Source organism: Balaenoptera borealis (genome assembly GCF_965194805.1).
Source record: "Balaenoptera borealis genome assembly, chromosome: X".
NCBI lineage: Eukaryota > Metazoa > Chordata > Mammalia > Artiodactyla > Balaenopteridae > Balaenoptera > Balaenoptera borealis.
The window spans coordinates 25095564-25113359 of NC_138881.1; positions in this window are offsets into that span (position 1 = coordinate 25095564).

The following is a 17796-nucleotide window of genomic DNA, read 5'->3' on the forward strand; positions in this document are numbered from 1 at the left end:
TTAAAAAAAAAAAAGAAAAAAAGTCTTTAAAAAAAAAAAAAAAAACCTGATCAGTGAGTGGCAAGGGACGATTAAGCTGCATCTTACAGAGTAGACTGGACATAAGCCACACACTTGGGGTGTCACTGTTTCCCCTCACCCCCAGATGGGACCATCTAGTTGCAGGAAAACAAGCTCAGGGCTCCCACTGATTCTGCATTACGGTGAGTTGTATAATTATTTCATTATATATTACAATGTAATAATAATAGAAATAAAGTGCACAATAAATGTAATGTGCTTGAATCATCCCGAAACCATCCCCACCCCAGTCCGTGGAAAAATTGTCTTCCACGAAACTGGTCCCTGGTGCCAAAAAGGTTGGGGACCACTGCTATAGAGGAATGGTCAATTAGGCAAGAGATTCTGGAGGAAGCAAGACGGAATGACATTTTTCTCCCTCCCGTAATTTCTCCCAAAACAAGAGAAGAGAAAAATCTTTCAGGAGAAAGGAATGCCAATTTCCTTTGCTAATAATGCTTCCCTTAAGTCCAAGGGTGGTTAAAACCCTGAACTACAGAAAAAGAGGTAAAATATCAGGATCAATAGTAATGCCTACGTACAAACAGGTTTATTTCAAATTTCATATATAATTCAGTTGGATCAAAAAATTGATTGGCTGGTCAGCACACAAAACTTATTTAATCCCCAAATCCCACACATCACATTTGTTGACATTCAGTTTGCATTTTAATATCTAAAGGGGATTATGAAATTCTAGAAATTGTATTTGAAATGTAACTTGAAACTTTTCCTTCACATTGTGTTTTTAATGTTATCCTGAGTCAAATGGGTATAAATACAAAATTTTCAGGTATAAACTTTGAATAAAAAATATACTGAGAGATGCATAACTTTCATAGAAGTTGCATAACTTCATAAGTTTGGATATTAAAATTTCACATTTTACTGGCTTGCCTTTTATAATAAAGAATGGTCCTTTTCTCAAACTTTTCCTAACTACGACATTTGACTATGCCATCTGGGTGTTTTTTGCCAGGAAACTGCCCAAAATTGAGTGCAATTTAATATCCAGGATATGAGTGGATGGGTTAAACTCTGAGAGGCCCTCCGCATCCTTGCACCAGTGGGGTAGAAGGAATAAACAAGCTCTTGGTTTTTTGGAATGTTCCCAAAGTTTGATCCTGAAATTGTCCTCTGTCCAACCAATAATTTATAGCATTGTCTACACCTGAAGCTGACCATAAATTTATTGGAACCCTCCCTCTAGATTGCTGTGTCTTCCTCTTGCACACTTTGCATGTAAGATGTGGTAGGAACACCCACAAGGACTGAGGCCTGTGACTTTATTGAGTTTACAGGACTGGTTGTCTGAGCTAGTTTTGCGCCTGCTGACTAATAAATATTGGCTCATGAATGTTTGATGTCTTTTGAATTCATCTTCAAACTTTTTCTAAAATGTATTGTGGTAAAATATACAAAATATAAATTCATCATTTTTAATTATACAGTTCAGCAGCATTAATTACATTCACAGTGTTGTGTAACCATCACCACTATTTCCAGAGCTTTTTCATCATCCCAAACAGAAACACTGTACCCATTAAATAATCCCCTCCTTCCCCCCTTCCCTGGTAACTTCTATTCTACTCTCTGTGTCTATGAATTTGCCTATTCTAGGTACCTAATATAAGTGGAATCATACAATATTTGTCCTTCGGTGTCTGGCTTATTTCAGTTAGCATAATCTTTTCAAGGTTTATCCATGTTGTAACATGCATCAGAATTCCATTCCTTTTATGGCTGAATAATATTCCATTCTACTTATATATCACATTTTGTTTATCCATTCATCTGTTGATGGACACTTGGGTTGCTTCCACCTTTTGGCTATTGTGAATATGCTGCAATGAACATTGGTGTACAAGTATCAAACTTGCTTTTTATAAAGTTCCTAATAGTGAGATGATGAGGGAATAACCTGTTGTCTTCACCACCCCCCTTTAACTAATGGCAGCCACAAATATCTACCTTAAATAACTTAAAGTTGAGTATGACAAATGGACTTAGGTCAGACCATAACACTCAGTTTCTTCTTCTGTAAAATGGTGATATTAACAGTACCCACCTCTTAGATTGTTAGGAGGATTAAATGAGTTAATTTCCATAAAGTGGTTAGAAATGTATCAGTCACAGTGTAAACATTAAACAAATAGAGCTGTTACTATTTTAGTGTCATCATCCTTCATCTTTTAGGGACACATTATCTTGCTGCTACTGTAATTGTAATTTACCACCCCCATTTCACATTCTACCCAGTTCTGCCCTAAGCTCCAACATGTTCTTGTTCCAAAGTCACCCACCTCCTCAATCAAAATTCTCCTCCCAAGGGGCTGATCTTATCAAGATAAGGAGGAGTGAGACTTTATTGACCCATTCAAACCTGATACGTAAATTACTGATAGACAGTAACCATAGACATCTATATGATGCATACCTTTTTGCATCTCAGACTCCTCCCAGAATTGTGAAAAAACAGAAAGATGCAACACCTCCAATAGATACTACAGTATTTCCCTTTACTTTCAGTAATGACAATCCAGCTTAAAATTCATGACTTCCACTCAAGAACGAGAGAATTTAAAGAAAGAATTTCTAGTGGTCAGGGGAATCATAAACATCTGAACCAACACAGAACAGAAATGTAACCAAAGATTGTGTTTTAAAACGCAATTTAATATTTAATAACAGTTCACCACAAAGAATACAGGAATAAAATATAAAGTTAGCACAATTATTTCCCTTACAAGAGATGAGATGCATTTTATCTTTGTGTTTAGGCTTAATAATCAATGCAAGAATTGTAACTGTAATGTATCAATGTTATTATGTTTAAAAAGTAGCTGGGCTTTAAGAAAGACTAATATCCATAAATAAATGTAAAAAAGACCAAGCCCACAAGAATAATAAAAATAATCCCTTATAATACATAAATTAGACAGCTATTAAAAATTCCAGAAAATAATTTCACCAGTGGCTTCCTTAAATAATACTCTTGCTTGGTGCATTTTAAGATTTGTTTCTAACCCAATCGAAAAACGGGCAGAAGATCTAAATAGACATTTCTCCAAAAAGCCATACAGACAGCCAAAAAGCACATGAAAAGATGCTTAATATCACTCATTATTAGAGAAATGCAAATCAAAACTACAATGAGGTATCACCTCACACCAGTCAGATTGGCCATCATCAAAAAGTTTACAAACAATAAATGCTGGAGAGGGTGTGGAGAAAAGGGAACCCTCCTACACTGTTGGTGGGAATGTAAATTGGTACAACCACTATGGAGAACAGTATGGAGGTTCCTTAAAAAACTAAAACTAGAGCTATCATATGATCCAGCAATCCCACTCCTGGGCATATATCTGGAGAAAACCATAATTTGAAAAACACATGCACCCCAATGTTCATTGCAGCACTATTTATAATAGCCAAGACATGGAAGCAACCTAAATGTCCATTGACAGAGGAATGGATAAAGAAGATGTGGTATATATATATACAATGGAATACTACTTATCCATAAAAAGAATGAAATAATGCCATTTGCAGCAACATGGATGGACTTAGAGATTATCATATTAAGTGAAGTAAGTCAGACAAAGACAAATATCATATGATATCACTTATTTGTGGAATCTAAAAAAAATGAAACAAATGCACTTATTTACAAAACATAAACAGATTCACAGACTTCAAAAACAAACTTATGATTACCAAAGGGGAAAGTTGGGGGGAGGGATAAATTTGGAGTTTGGGATTGACATATACACATATAGAATAGATAATCAACAAGGATCTACTGTATAGCACAGGGAACTCTACTCAATATTTTGTAGTAACCTATTTGGGAAAAGAATCTGAAAAAGAATGAATATATGTATACGTATAACTGAATCACTTTGCTCTACACCTGAAACTAACACAACGTTGTAAATCAACTATACCCCAATATAAAATAAAAATTAAATTTAAAAAAAATGAAACAACAAGAAAAGATTTGTTTTTACTAAAATCTGATTAATAATTTATTGCATCAAGTGAGATTCACTTATCTATATACTTTTAAATAAAATCTAAAGTTTTATTTAACTAAAAGTCTCAAGAAATCCTTTTTTACTAGTTAGTGGATGCTATACAACAATAGATATGAAACTTCGTGAGTCTGATCATCTTTTTCAAGCATTTCAAATACTATTATCAGTTAATCTGTTAACAAATCTGGGCTACATTCCTTCAAAGGGTTGAGGATGTGGATGAATGTGGCTAAAGTACTAGCGTTTGGGGCTGTGAATCAGGAGACCTGGATTCTAAGGCTTACTAAACCATTAACCAGCTGTTAAAACTTTTGGGGAGCTTGGTTTCTATAAAAATGAGTGATTTGGATGACCCCTAATGTCCCTTCTTATTAATAAAATCTAAATGAAACAGTCAGGTTGAATCCTGTATGGTGAAGGCAATGGGCTGTGAATAGAGATGAGGATTTAGAAGACACCATCCTGACCACAATAAACGCTGATTAGCTATGTGGCAGACACTGTTACCCATCTGCCTATATGCCCTCAGGCCTTCCCATGGAGGTCCACCCAGGCCTGGCTTCCAACTGCCCACTTGTGCATCTCCTTGCCTGAGGGCTTACTTTGGATACTAGAGTCCACTGAGTCCTCCACAACACTAGGCTAGAAGCACTAAGAATTAGCACACATTCTGCAATCCTGGACCCATAACTGATAAGATTTAGTGTATAAATATCCCAGCTCTCCTACTCCTTGGATAGATTAACCACCCTTACCCCTGGGTTGGACTAACACCTAGACCCACTGTACCCTGGATCACAGAATTCCTCCAGCATGGTTAATCCCCAGTTACTTACAGTGGTACTTAACAGTACATCTTTTATTGGCTGCCCGCCCTCCCTCCCAGTGTTTCTTGGGGACACCTAACAGATATACCACTTGCAATCAAATCCTTATTTCAGGTTATGCTTCTGGAGAAGCCAAAACTAAGTGACGATTACGTATATGATCCTGGCCTCACTCCTTCCTGAAACTGAGCAGGACCCTGTGGGGCTCCTGAGAACAAAAACCTTTCTGTGTCCCCTTCCCTGAGTTCCAAAGGGCAGGTTCAAACAGTTGCTAATCAGGAAAGGGAGGGGATATGAAGACAGGGGAGGAACAGTCAAGAAACAATAGTACAGGGCTTCCCTGGTGGCGCAGTGGTTCGGAATCCACCTGCCAATGCAGGGGACAAGGGTTCGTGCCCCGGTCCGGGAAGATCCCACATGCCGCAGAGCGGCTAGGCCCGTGAGCCACAATTACTGAGCCTGCGCATCTGGAGCCTGTGCTCCACAAGGGGAGAGGCCGCGACAGTGAAAGGCCCAAGCACCGCGATGAAGAGTGGCCCCCGCTCGCCACAACTGGAGAAAGCCCCTGCACAGAAACGAAGGCCCAACACAGCCAAAAATAAATAAATAAATAAATAAATTTATATAAAAAAAAGAAAGAAACAATAGTGCAGCCTTGGGTCAGGGTCCTGGTTCTGCCGCAAGGGATACACATAACAATATCTTTGAGCTCTTCTGCAGAACTAAAACCCCACCAAATGGAAGATGTTCCAGAGAGAAGGTCACAGTTCAATAACCTTGAGAACTACAGATCATGAGACCACCCGATGGCAGAAGATCTCTGGATTGAAGGAATGCAGGCCCTGCACGCACCCTGATCCTTATCAGCAACACTGCCCGTTGACTATAACACTCCTCAATCCCCCCACCCCCGGGGTTGGGACACACAGTTTTGAGGGCATTAGCCCGCTGTGGTCCCCTTTGCCTGACAAAGCAATAAAGCTATTCTTTTCTACTTTACCCAAAACTCTGTCTCCGAGATTCAATTCAGTACCAGTGTACAGAGGCTGAATTTCAGCTGCCTTCTCTGCCCCAAAAACTTGTCTGCACACTTTGTCTTCCCAAGCCCCATCCTGTGATTGAGGCTCCCTGGCCCGCTCTGTCTTCAGATTCGCTGCTAGGCCCAGCCAAGTTAGGTATGCTCTCGTTACCATCTTGCAGGTATTTTGTTTACATATATGTCTTTATCCCTAACTTTACCAAAGCTGTGTATACCTTAAATTCTGAAATTGCATCATCTTTGTCTTTATACCTCTAGTGCTTAACACTATATCCAGCACATAAGGATTTTAATTTTATGACTTCTCTTCCTTGGAAGGCTTTTCCTTCCACCATTCTTCCAAGCAATCCCCTATATTTATGATTTGAGCCAGCTTGGTGTCTCCTTAGTGAAATCGTTCCCAAATGCCACACACTGAAGGATGCACTCCCTGCCACAGGACCCTGTGAAGACACTGGGGATATGTACTTCTTGAATATCACATCATATTGTCAGGGATTGACTTCTCTACTTTTCCATTTTCTATATTCTCTAAATTAGCTTCTCTACTTTTCTATAAACTTCTTGAAGAGAGGGATTTTGCTGTATTCCTTCTTGTTTATCCCAGCCCCTAGCACAATGCCTTACACATAACAGATATTGTTGAGTGCGTAAAGGGAGCAGAAGGTCATTTTTGGTTTTGTTGGGAGTTCATGCCTGCTGCGACTCCCACGTTAAATAAATATGTGCAATCACCATTAGGGACAAAAGAAGTAGCAACCACAAAACAAAATATGTATAGTGGCTGAGATCTGTATATTTGGGGCAGAAAGCCTCTTGCTTTGATCTTACCTTTGAGGAGCTACAAACCAATGGCTCTCTGCAATTAGCCTGCTAAACTTGTGTTGAGTTATGAGCTGCTATGATTACTATAAAGTCAAATGCATTTCTTTCCATATTATTTCAGAAAAAAATAGATAGGTATGTAAAACCAAAAAGATTTGGTGACCACAATTTTAAATTCTTTAGGTGAGGCCCACTGGTCACATCATAATTTCCTTCCATATATCTTTCCCTCTATACACAGAACTTTTAATACTGTCTCCATAAAATATGCTTAAATAATATAAAGCAAGTCAGAAATTTGTCTTGAAATTACTGACGACTCATCTCTTCAAGTTTTTCAAGGACAGATTTATACTTGGCACATACTATAAATAACAGCTGGTAATTTTGCCACAAGCATTTTTCACTCACTTCTACTTTTTCCCACATTTATTCTTATTCCCATATTCAGGCTCATTTAAACTCAAGTACCAGTTTACAGTTTGCACTGGATTGTGCATTGACTTGTTCTGTGTTTTAAATCCTCTTTCTAACACTTTATGAAAGGAGTTATATATGGTTGCTTTCATAAAATTAATATTTTCTAAGAACATAATAGTCTTAAACAAAAATACCAATAGTTTACAGTAAAACCGAAGGCATGGATTTGGGACCTATAGACCCCGAGAAAAAGTAGAAGTTCTAGTTTTAGCAAAATAACTTCCAAAATAACCACGAAGTCTGTAGAGATGAACAAACAAAAAACATTCACCATGCTTTGGAAACTTGCAATCTTGTGAAATGAACAGAAAAATGTAAAATTAAACATGAGAGCTTGGAGTCTGGGAGGAGTACACCAACAAGGTATGAGCTAAGAGTAAAGGAGTAAAGAAAAAGGCAGCGTAAATGCTGATAGGGAGCTTCGGTGGAAATTCCTTGTAAAAAGTGACATTTAAGTAGGGTGCCAAGGCATCTCAGAGGGCAGGAAAAGCCCAGGTTATGCAACTGTGGCATGAAAGTTGTACGAAAGAGGACCCACGGCGCTCACTCATTTTGTTCCTCTCCTCCTGCTTCCTCCACCCCTTGTTCATTCCTAGCCAGGTAGCCCAGGACACTATTTCTCTAATGTTTGTACTACATGTTGTGCATTATTTATTTATGGTTATTAACTCATGATTTTTTTCCTTTATGAGTCTATCTTACATCTCTATGAGGGCAGGAACCAGGTCTTTTTATTTTGTATACCCAAAATCTAGCCTAAGACAAACAGTCAATAAATAAATATTACAACAAGAGCTGGAGTATTAGGTTAATGTGAAGGAATGGGTTGAGAAACAGAAAGAAAATTTGATGACATAATCCGGAAGTCTCAGAATACTTAGTCTAAAATTGGCTTTATTCTATCAACAACAGGAAGATATAGTAATAACAGCTTCTGTTGATGTACCAGAACCTTTACATTAGTTATCTCATTCAATCCTCACAACTACCTGGTTAGGTGAGCACTATGATCTCCATTTTGCAGATTACAAAACCAAGGCTAGGGAAGTTAAGGTTAACCAAGGTCATTGAGAACCTAGTATGTGATAGGCGCTCCTCTAGATGCTGCAGATAAATTGGCACCAAGACAAACCAGGTCCTCACACTCCTGAGCTTATGTTTTGGTTGAGTGAGACTGACTTTAAACAAAACCCCACAAAAATAAATAAGAAAATTCACAAATGATGACAAATGGCCTAAAGGAGAGTAAAACAAGCTGATATGCTTGGGAGTGACTGGGGGTGATGCAGAAGAGTCTGCCTTACTCAACAGATCATGATACTCCCAATAAAATACTCTGATCTTATGTTATTCAGAGGACAGAAGTGATCAAATATGAATTTTGGAAGGAAAGCTAGTGGTAACGCAAAGGATTATTACACAACAGTATCAATTAGGAGAGAATAAATGTCTATCCAAAATAAAGCTTTAGAAGGTGAATGAGGAGAAGCAATAGCTGTAAGAGAAACCACTGATATGTTCTATAAATAGTAAAGTTGATTTGAGATAAAGAATGTGGAGGAGGGTGGAGATGATGATTGATGATGATATGATGGTACTGATCATAACAGCAATAAAGGTATGTCTTGAACATTTACTCAGTACGTGTCCAAGGTTACACAGTTCTCTTAGATGGAAAGCTAATTTTTAGTCACTCTAAGAACGTTTTGCAAAGTGTGGGACTCTCGCCACAAGGTATCCAAGATGATTTCGGGTGGTATTTAAATTGCAGTGGAAAAGGCATTAAAGAATGTAACTATCACATAGGAAAAATGTTATTTCCATTTTAAATCTCTTTCAATCCCTCTAATTATGTCAAGAAGAAATTCTCAATTTGAGCTATTTGAGCTATTTCGACTTAACACCTCTCTAACATTTGCTAATCTCCTTTTTTAAACAAAGAGTGAGCAGGCCTTATGTTCAGAGCCTTCAGCAGCCAGCAGTATCTAGCTGAAATTTAAAAGTTTATTTTCATTGTATTTATTTTTACAGTTACCCTCTATTTATGGTCAATGATACTAGTTTGCCATTTATGGTAGTGATATATCCTTAACTTTTAACATAAATGTACTTAAGTAAAAGAATGAGTGGATATAAAGAAAAATATTAAGGAAATAGCAATGCAGTTAATTTTAGTATGTAGCAAAAATGTTGAAGGTGATAGAAGACTGGAGTTTAACAATACTACAGCAAATTACAAAAGCCACCTGGAATCGGGTGAAAACTCAGAGGTTTTGAGTCACACTTACTGAAAAGATTGTGGGGTCACTTAGGAATCCCCTGAAGATGAGTTAGTAGGTCATAGACCATGATAGATTCTGCTTTATGCATATTCAGTTTTAGGTGACAATAAAATATCCTCAAGAATTCTGGCGCTCAGGGGCCCATTCAAGACAGAAGCTTGAGCCTAGTTCTGGATGAGGCTTATAGGTTTAGAAGTCATATTAGTTTTCTATTGCTGTGTGACAGCTTACCACAAATTTAGTGCCTTGAAATGACACAAATTTTTACCTCACACTTCTGATCATCAGAAGTCCAGGTAGATTTTTCTGCAGGGGGTGTCAGAAGGCCAAAATCAATGCCGGGCTCTTTTCTGGAGGCTCTGGGGGAAGAATCTGCTTCCAGCATCATTCTTGTTGTCGGCAGAATACAATTCCTTGAGGTTATAGGACTGAAATCCCTGCTTTCTTGCTGGCTGTTAGCCAGGGATTGCTCTCAGCAACCAAAGGACACTCTTGGGTCCTTGCCCTCTGGCCATGTCCATCTCAAAGCCAACAACAGAGAACCTCCCTCACATGAATCCCTCTCATATTTTTAATCTCTCTGATTTCTGTACTGCTATCAGCCAGAGAAAACTCTGCTTTTAAAGGGCCAACGTGATTACATTAGGCCCGCCCAGATGATCTCTCTATATTAAGGTCAACTCATTAATAACCTTAATCACGTCTACAAAATTCCTTTTGCTTGCCATGTAACCTAACATCATCACAGGAGTAACATGAGGAGATAACAGGCATAAGAGGAGGCATCTTAGAATTCTGCTTACTGCAGAAGTCATCTGTATAATAATACATCCTCTGTATCCATTAACCAATTCAGCAAACATTTACTGAGTATCTACTATACCACCAAGCAGTTTTGTAGTCGTTTGTGTATTTTACCATGGAATCATGTTTCTTATACCTTTGATGTGGAACATAACATTCAAACAAACACTCTTTGCCAAGCGGATGTGAGTGGCGTGCTGAGAGTGTCTGCTGTCATCCACCCCTTGCACCACTCAGATCCACTTGTGCCCACATTAAGTTTTTTTCTGTCCCGGCACGGCTTCTTCAAGAGGATGGCCAGTCATCATTTCTTTAAAAAAGTTAAGAATAAAGTTTTTTAACACAAGCATCACACTGCTGTAGGTGATCTTGAAGCCAGAAGCAAGATTTATCATTTCCCTCATCTATCAACCAATCCTGATTCTCATCACTCTGGCCAGCACTTGTGCTGGTCTAGGTTTCTTGCCCTGTGGAATCTGGGGTCCTGGTTACCTTGTCCTTTTCAGGCCATGATTGAGGCAATTGCCTGTTCAAGGTTATCAGCCGGCAGGGAAGCACCAAGAGCCACTCCAGTGAGTCTCCTGAGTTCCAGAAATACTCTTCTCTGCTTCTATTATGTAGCAATAATCCTACCTGCTCATGCTCATCAGGGTCAATCACTCATGACCATATAGTAAATCCTCTCTTTGCCTGATGATCTACTGACATGAGGAAGTCAAAATAGTCACTCAGTACCTTTACTTTAGCTTTTGTGGCACTTCACTCTGTCCCCTGGTAGATTTGACACCCACACCCAGGAGCTACAATTTCTAGTTCAACTCGACCTAAATTTGGAGGAATGGGAAGCACAAATTCCCCAAGTGGGCCCTTGGGAGTAATAATGAGATAGTTAACTCCTAATTCCACTTTTTTTGTTCCCAAATCTGTATATTCTACCTATGAAGAATACAGTAACCTATATAATGGCTGTTGATTCACACGTTTCTTGAATCTTCAACACTGTCCCAAACTTACAGGCTGTCACCCCTAAGGTCCCCTTTAGACAGTTAAACATGAAAATAGACCAAGTGATAAGGTATATGGTAGGAACAGGGGATCCCATGGACCTGTGCATATAGCTCCCAATTTCACCAGAAGGTGTATCCCTGGGTCTGAGGCTATGTTCTGTGGCATTCTACAATGGTAAATCAGACACTCTGTGAGTCTTAAGATATTAGCGTCAGCGGTACCATCACAGGCAGGAAAGCCAAACCCACACCAGAAACACATGTCAACCCCAGTAAGAATGGATTTCTGCTTCATCCTGAGTGGAAGGTGTCTAGTGGTCTGAATACAAAGATCAGGTTCTAATCCCTGGAAACTGTGTTACATTATATGGGAAAATGTCTTTGTGGGTGTGATTAAATTAAGGATCTTGCCATGGGGAGATTATCCTGAATTATCCCAGTTTGCCCTAAATGCAATCATGTGTGATAAGAGAGGGGACATATCTGACACACAGAGAAGGCAGTGGGACCAAAGAGGCAGATTGGAGTGATGTGGCCAGAAACCAAGGAATGCCAGCAGCCACCAAAAGCTGGAAGGATTTTCCCCTAGAGCCTCCGGAGGAAGCACAGCCCTACCAATACTTTGAATTTGACTCAAAGACTTAAGGACTTCAGAACTGTGAGAGAATAAATTTCTATTGTCCTAAGCCACCAAGTTTGTGGTAATTTGTTACAGCAGCCATAAGAAACTAGTACAGGGATCCAATGTAATCTACTTGTCACTAGTGGTTATTCTCCTTTAAAGGTGGCACCACACTGAGGGTTCATCATCGTTCTCTGCTGTTGACAAGTTGGATGTGCAGACATGGCAGCAGATAGATCAGCGTAGATAAGAGAGGCCCAGGCTGCTGCATCCATGTGCGACCTTCATGCTGCCACCACGGCTATGTCATTCAGGGGGTCGTTGTACCATAGTGAATCCCCTAGGGAGCTGAGGATAGAGGTTGGCTGATGTCCACTGGACAATCATCCTGTTCACTTTATAATTCTGTGCCTTTTCTGTGCTGAATGATCCCCAATAGACATTGACATGCAAACCAAAGATTCACAGACTTTATATATGCTCACTCCCATAGATACAGCCATATGCCTTTTCAACTGACCCTCTTATCTCTGTTCTTCCCATCTTGCTCCTTATAGGAGCCTTGGCCAACAAGCCAAGCCATTTACCACTGCCAAGGACTCCATATAGTCTTAGCTGAGACCTCATATCTCTCCACACAAGTTGATAAGCAGGTGTACTACCCAAAACTCCAGAACATTTTCCCCATCACCTCTGTCATTTAAGGCCACCCCTCAGTGGGGTTTTGATGTGGGAGCAGTTCATTTCTGCTTGTACTAACATACTGGGACACATATGTACCGGGACAGAATTTTAACTCTTTCATCAGCTCATCACTGGGACTATCCTGTGAAGTCATAGGTGAAAGCATAGTGAGAAATGTCAGCACAGAGGTGGGTGGCATGGGCGTTTGGACTACTTGTTTATGTAACTTACAGCTACCTACTTGGGAAACATCGTGCACTAGAGAATTCTCTAGCTTTCCAAAATGAATCCATTTAACAATGCTCACTTCTTGAAGTAAGTCAGAAAGAGAAAGGCAAATACCATATGATATCACTTATATGTGGAATCTAAAAAATGACACAAAGGAACCTATGTTTCTATGAAACAGAAACAGACTCACGGACGTAGAGAACAGACTTGTGGTTGCCACGGGGGTGGGGGTTGGGGGAGGGATGGAGTGGGAGGTTGGGGTGAGCAGATGTAAGCTATTATATGTAGAATGAATGAACAACAAGGTCCTACTGTATAGCACGGAGAACTATATTCAGTATCTTATGATAAACCATAATGGAAAAGAATATTTTAAAAAGAGAATGTATATATATTTGTATAACTGAATCACTTTGCAGAATCACAGCAGAAATTAACACAACATTGGAAATCAACTATATTTCAATAAAAAATATTAAAACTGGAAAAAAAAAACAATGCTCACTTCTCTCAACTTTTTGATGATACTCTCAATATTCTGCCAAGGTATTGCCAGCCACCTCGCTTGTTTCCTATAGGTTCTCGTTTCCAAACTTTAAAGAACCATCTCACCTGTGTTTTAAGATTAGCACCAATGTCCTTGCCAGGATGTTAAATTCTGATTCAGGAGAGGGCCTCAATAAAATCTCCTCTATCCAGCTTTAAGCTCAGTGACCCTCACCCCAATCCAGCGCCCACAAGATCTTTCCCAGGTGTGTTTTCCCATTTCCTACTGCTACATATCTGTCTGGTATAGCCGGAACAGAACTCCCCAGCTCAAGCCATGCTGAGACTTGACTCTAGTTATTGGCAGAAGCCATGAGCGTAAAAGAGAGTAGATCTGTTGGATCAAGGTTTTTCAAGTGCTTATTTTCAAATGTCCCCATTCCATTTCTTAGCGTTCTACTCTTTCCCCATCAGGGCTTACCTTTAGCATAGGAGTTTTGCTGGGGCTGTATATTCGGCCTTCTTTGTAACTCTACCACTTTTACAACCAGCCCTTGGTAGTGATTCTCAGCACATTCTGCCCTGTGGCTCTAGGATATGAGAATCTCCTTAAATAGCTGCCGAGTAGCTTTCTGACTTTTCACCACACCATGCTTGAGGTTGATAGTTGGCTGACCTCAGCTTGCAATTTTCCTTCCTCAGGGTTCCAATCAGAGTTAACAACAGCCAGCCAAATCCAATCCTTATCATTGCCTTTTCCCCCAAATCTCTAGGGTACTGGAGCTAGCGCACCTATATTCCATCCCAGTTTAACCACACCTGAAAGTCTTAGTAATCATGATGCTACAACAGGCCAAGAGTCATCAGCAATCCTCCTCTCACCACCATCAGTAGATCTTTGTTACCATTTACATGGCAAGTGATCTAATTCCAGGATTCCTTTCTGAAGTTCTGCTTCCTAGGATCACTTCTGACACTAACTATCTTAGCTTGCGATTTCCAAGAAGCAGATGCTGAGACAAAGATTTAAAAGAAAATCATTTATTTAGGAGACGATTTCCAGGAAACATCAGCAGAATAAGAAATGAGAATGAGAAGGAAGAAAGCCAATAAAAGGTGTATGAACAAGCGGGAAACACCGTGCCTCAATCCTGAGCTGGATCTCTGGGAGACAGTACTAAACGTGTCTGAGATCTAGCCCCCTTGAGAGTGGAGGAAGCTGGAGTGTCTTCTGACTCCCATCCCCTATCGGCTGAAGATTTCTAGAAACCCAGCACTCCCAGCCAGCCCCTTCCATATAAGGGCTGACATAAAGTCCACGCACAGAGTCACAGATGTTTGCAAGAGGACACTGTCAAAAGGTACTGGAACTCTAACAGAGTATGATGGGTTCTAATTGGGATATTCAGATTACTATGAGAACATGGATTCATTCTGCTGGGGAAAATTCCAAGAAGGTTTCAGAAACGTGGTAACATTCCCCGTGGTAGCTGATGTCATGAAGTAGCTGCAATTTCCAAGGAGAAAAAAACCCATAATGTGCAAGAAGGGCTAAGACCAGTGTCAGAGGAATGCCTACATCCGAGGAATGGCTTGAGAAAGAGTAGACAGATGTCAAGTTCAATGTTAGTAAAGGTCAGTCTTATGGGTGGCAGTCAGTTTTCAGACTTTCATCGTCTCTAAGCTCTTAACTATTGAAAATTTTAATCAGGGGGGAAATTTTTTTAAATGCCCCTTATTGAATTTGTTCAGTAGGTGACATTATAAAACAAAGGAGATAACAAAAGAAAATACCAAATATTAATGTCTCATGCCATGCATAATTTTCTTCTCTTTGTAAGGATTCACACAACAGCAAGCTATTCAGAGGTTTTGAACACAAGCATGAATTTTATTTTGTTCTGACTTTTGTAACTGAAATAACTAAGTGATTTTCAATTCAGTAGTTATAAATCCTTCTATAAAAACATGCACCCAATTTTTATTCCCACATTGCCACCCTCTTTGCCACTTGCAGATGAATTATTAGAACAAAGTTATAAACCTCCAGATATTGGATATCTGTAGTAGAAAATACTGACACAACCATAAAAAAGTGCTTTCATTTTTGTCTAGCTTTGCTCTCTTCTTCAACCTTTGTTCATCCCCATTTCCCCTGGCCCTCTAAATATACAAGCCAGTAGCATTTGCTTTGCTTTGCTTTGCTTGCTTCCTCTTGCCTTACTGCCTTTTCAAAAGGGGATGACTTGGGTTAGAGATATGCCTTAACTCTGTAAGGTTGCTGAGGGAAATATTAATGTTTGCTGAAATTGACTTAATTTCTGAAGGCTAATGTTTTGTACTGTTTGTTTGTTTGTTTGTTTCAAAAAAGCAGTGAATAAAGCCAGAGCCTCCATTTTTTAAATTAACAAAAGGATAAAATGAGTTGATGGTTATAAAGTCATGATTAATTATTTTTAATATCCCAAGGAAATTGCTAGCAATTTTTTCTTTAATTTTTCACTGTTAAAAATCTATTTACTGCTTATATTGGTTAATTCATGGAAACATGCATCTTAAAACATTTTTTTTTTGACATTTACATCAAAGATATGTCTTGATGACTCAGGACAGACCTGGCAATGTCACAATTTCTTTTTTTCAATTCACATTATATCTAAAAGTGAAAATATGTTTTACCGTATTTTGTTGTTTCTTTAAAAATTGTCTTCTTTGTAAATATTAAATGTTTAAAGTTATGTTGATATTTTTGTAAAAAAAATGTTTTCAGGATTTTAACCTGGCATGGAGGCCACCATTTGCACAGTGGTCAATGAGTATTCACATTACATAATCTCAAGGACACTATAGAGGATTCTCTAATGGATGGTAGGGGAAGAAAAGTCATCAAAAATATTTTGAATAAATACTAGGAGTAGGATATTGTATGATATTCAAGCTGAGGTAAATTCTTGAGTTTCCTTATGGGTAAATAATGTTTTCATTCCATGATTATAAATGAAGTTAAAGTGAAGATGATAATTATGATTAATAATATCTAGAATCTATTAAATGATTACTATTGGCCTAGCAGTTTGCCAAAATCTTTACATAATTATCTTGTTTTATCCTCATAACAACCCTGACTTAAAGATGTTAACATCTTCATTTTATTGATGAGAAAACCACGCTCAGAAATGTGAAGTACTCCTTCAAGTCACATATAGCAAGCAAGTAACAAACCTGATATTTAAACTAAGCCTGTAACTAAGGTACATTACCTGTCCAAATATTCTCTGGGAGCCAAGAAATATTGACTTAATTTTAAAGTGACATAAATGATTAAAATTTGATCCATTTTTGAAAGCAGGATATAAATGGGAGAAATGAGCAGAAAAGCACTGGATACTTGAAAATGGGAAGGAATGTGGGATACACCAAAAATAAATGATCTGCAGAATAGAAGGTTACAAAAACAAAGACAATTTAAAGTCACCCGATTTCATAATTTTGCTAAAGGCTAACCCTGGAAGCAGGGACTATTAAAACCAAAAATATATATCAAGACTAAAAATAATCCTACTATTTGACAGAGTAATTCCAAATCTAATACATGGTTCTTTATACATAATTCAAAATTCTAACCCATAAAAAATAAAACTGCAACAAAGATGTTTATCATTATTTTAATATTAAAAATAAAGCAAAACTTTTGAAAAGAATAAAATAGATCAAACATGGGGAAAAGGTTAAATAAATTATAGAAAATCATCTCAATGGAATATTCAGCAACAATAAAAATTATGTTTCGAAAGAGCATGCAGTAAAATGGTAAATATTTTTTGAGATTATTGTAAAGAAAAAAATAGGGCTTAAAATTTTATCTGCATTATGATTACAACTATATAAAACAAGTGACACTATGATTGGGGGAAATTGTGGGAAATAGACTAAAACTACTGAATACGTTGAATGATAGAACTACTAACATTCTTTTATAGGGGTAATATAAACAAAAGTATTCCAAAGTAAAGGGGAGGAGAGGAATGTACCTGGTTCTCCCCTTGCTGCATTTTTCCTCAGAGAGGAATGTACCTGGTTCTCCCCTTATTGCATTTTTCTCTCTGAGGACCAAGAGCCAAATCCTATAACATCTAATGGAAAAAACCCAAACGACCTTTTTGGCCAACCCAATACTTCTCTATTGACAGGTACTGCGAATTACCTACGCATTCCTTCCCTTTAACTTAGTAAAAGAACTTCCATTTGTTTCGCAGTTGGAGTGGGCAGCATGTCCAAGACTCTTGCAGGTAGGAATGGTCTGGCCATAAACAGGTTTTGTGTGACATGTAAAGAGTGTTGCCATATTTTATAAACCAAAATACAGGATGCCCAATTACATTTCAATTTCAAGTAAACAATGCATAATTTTT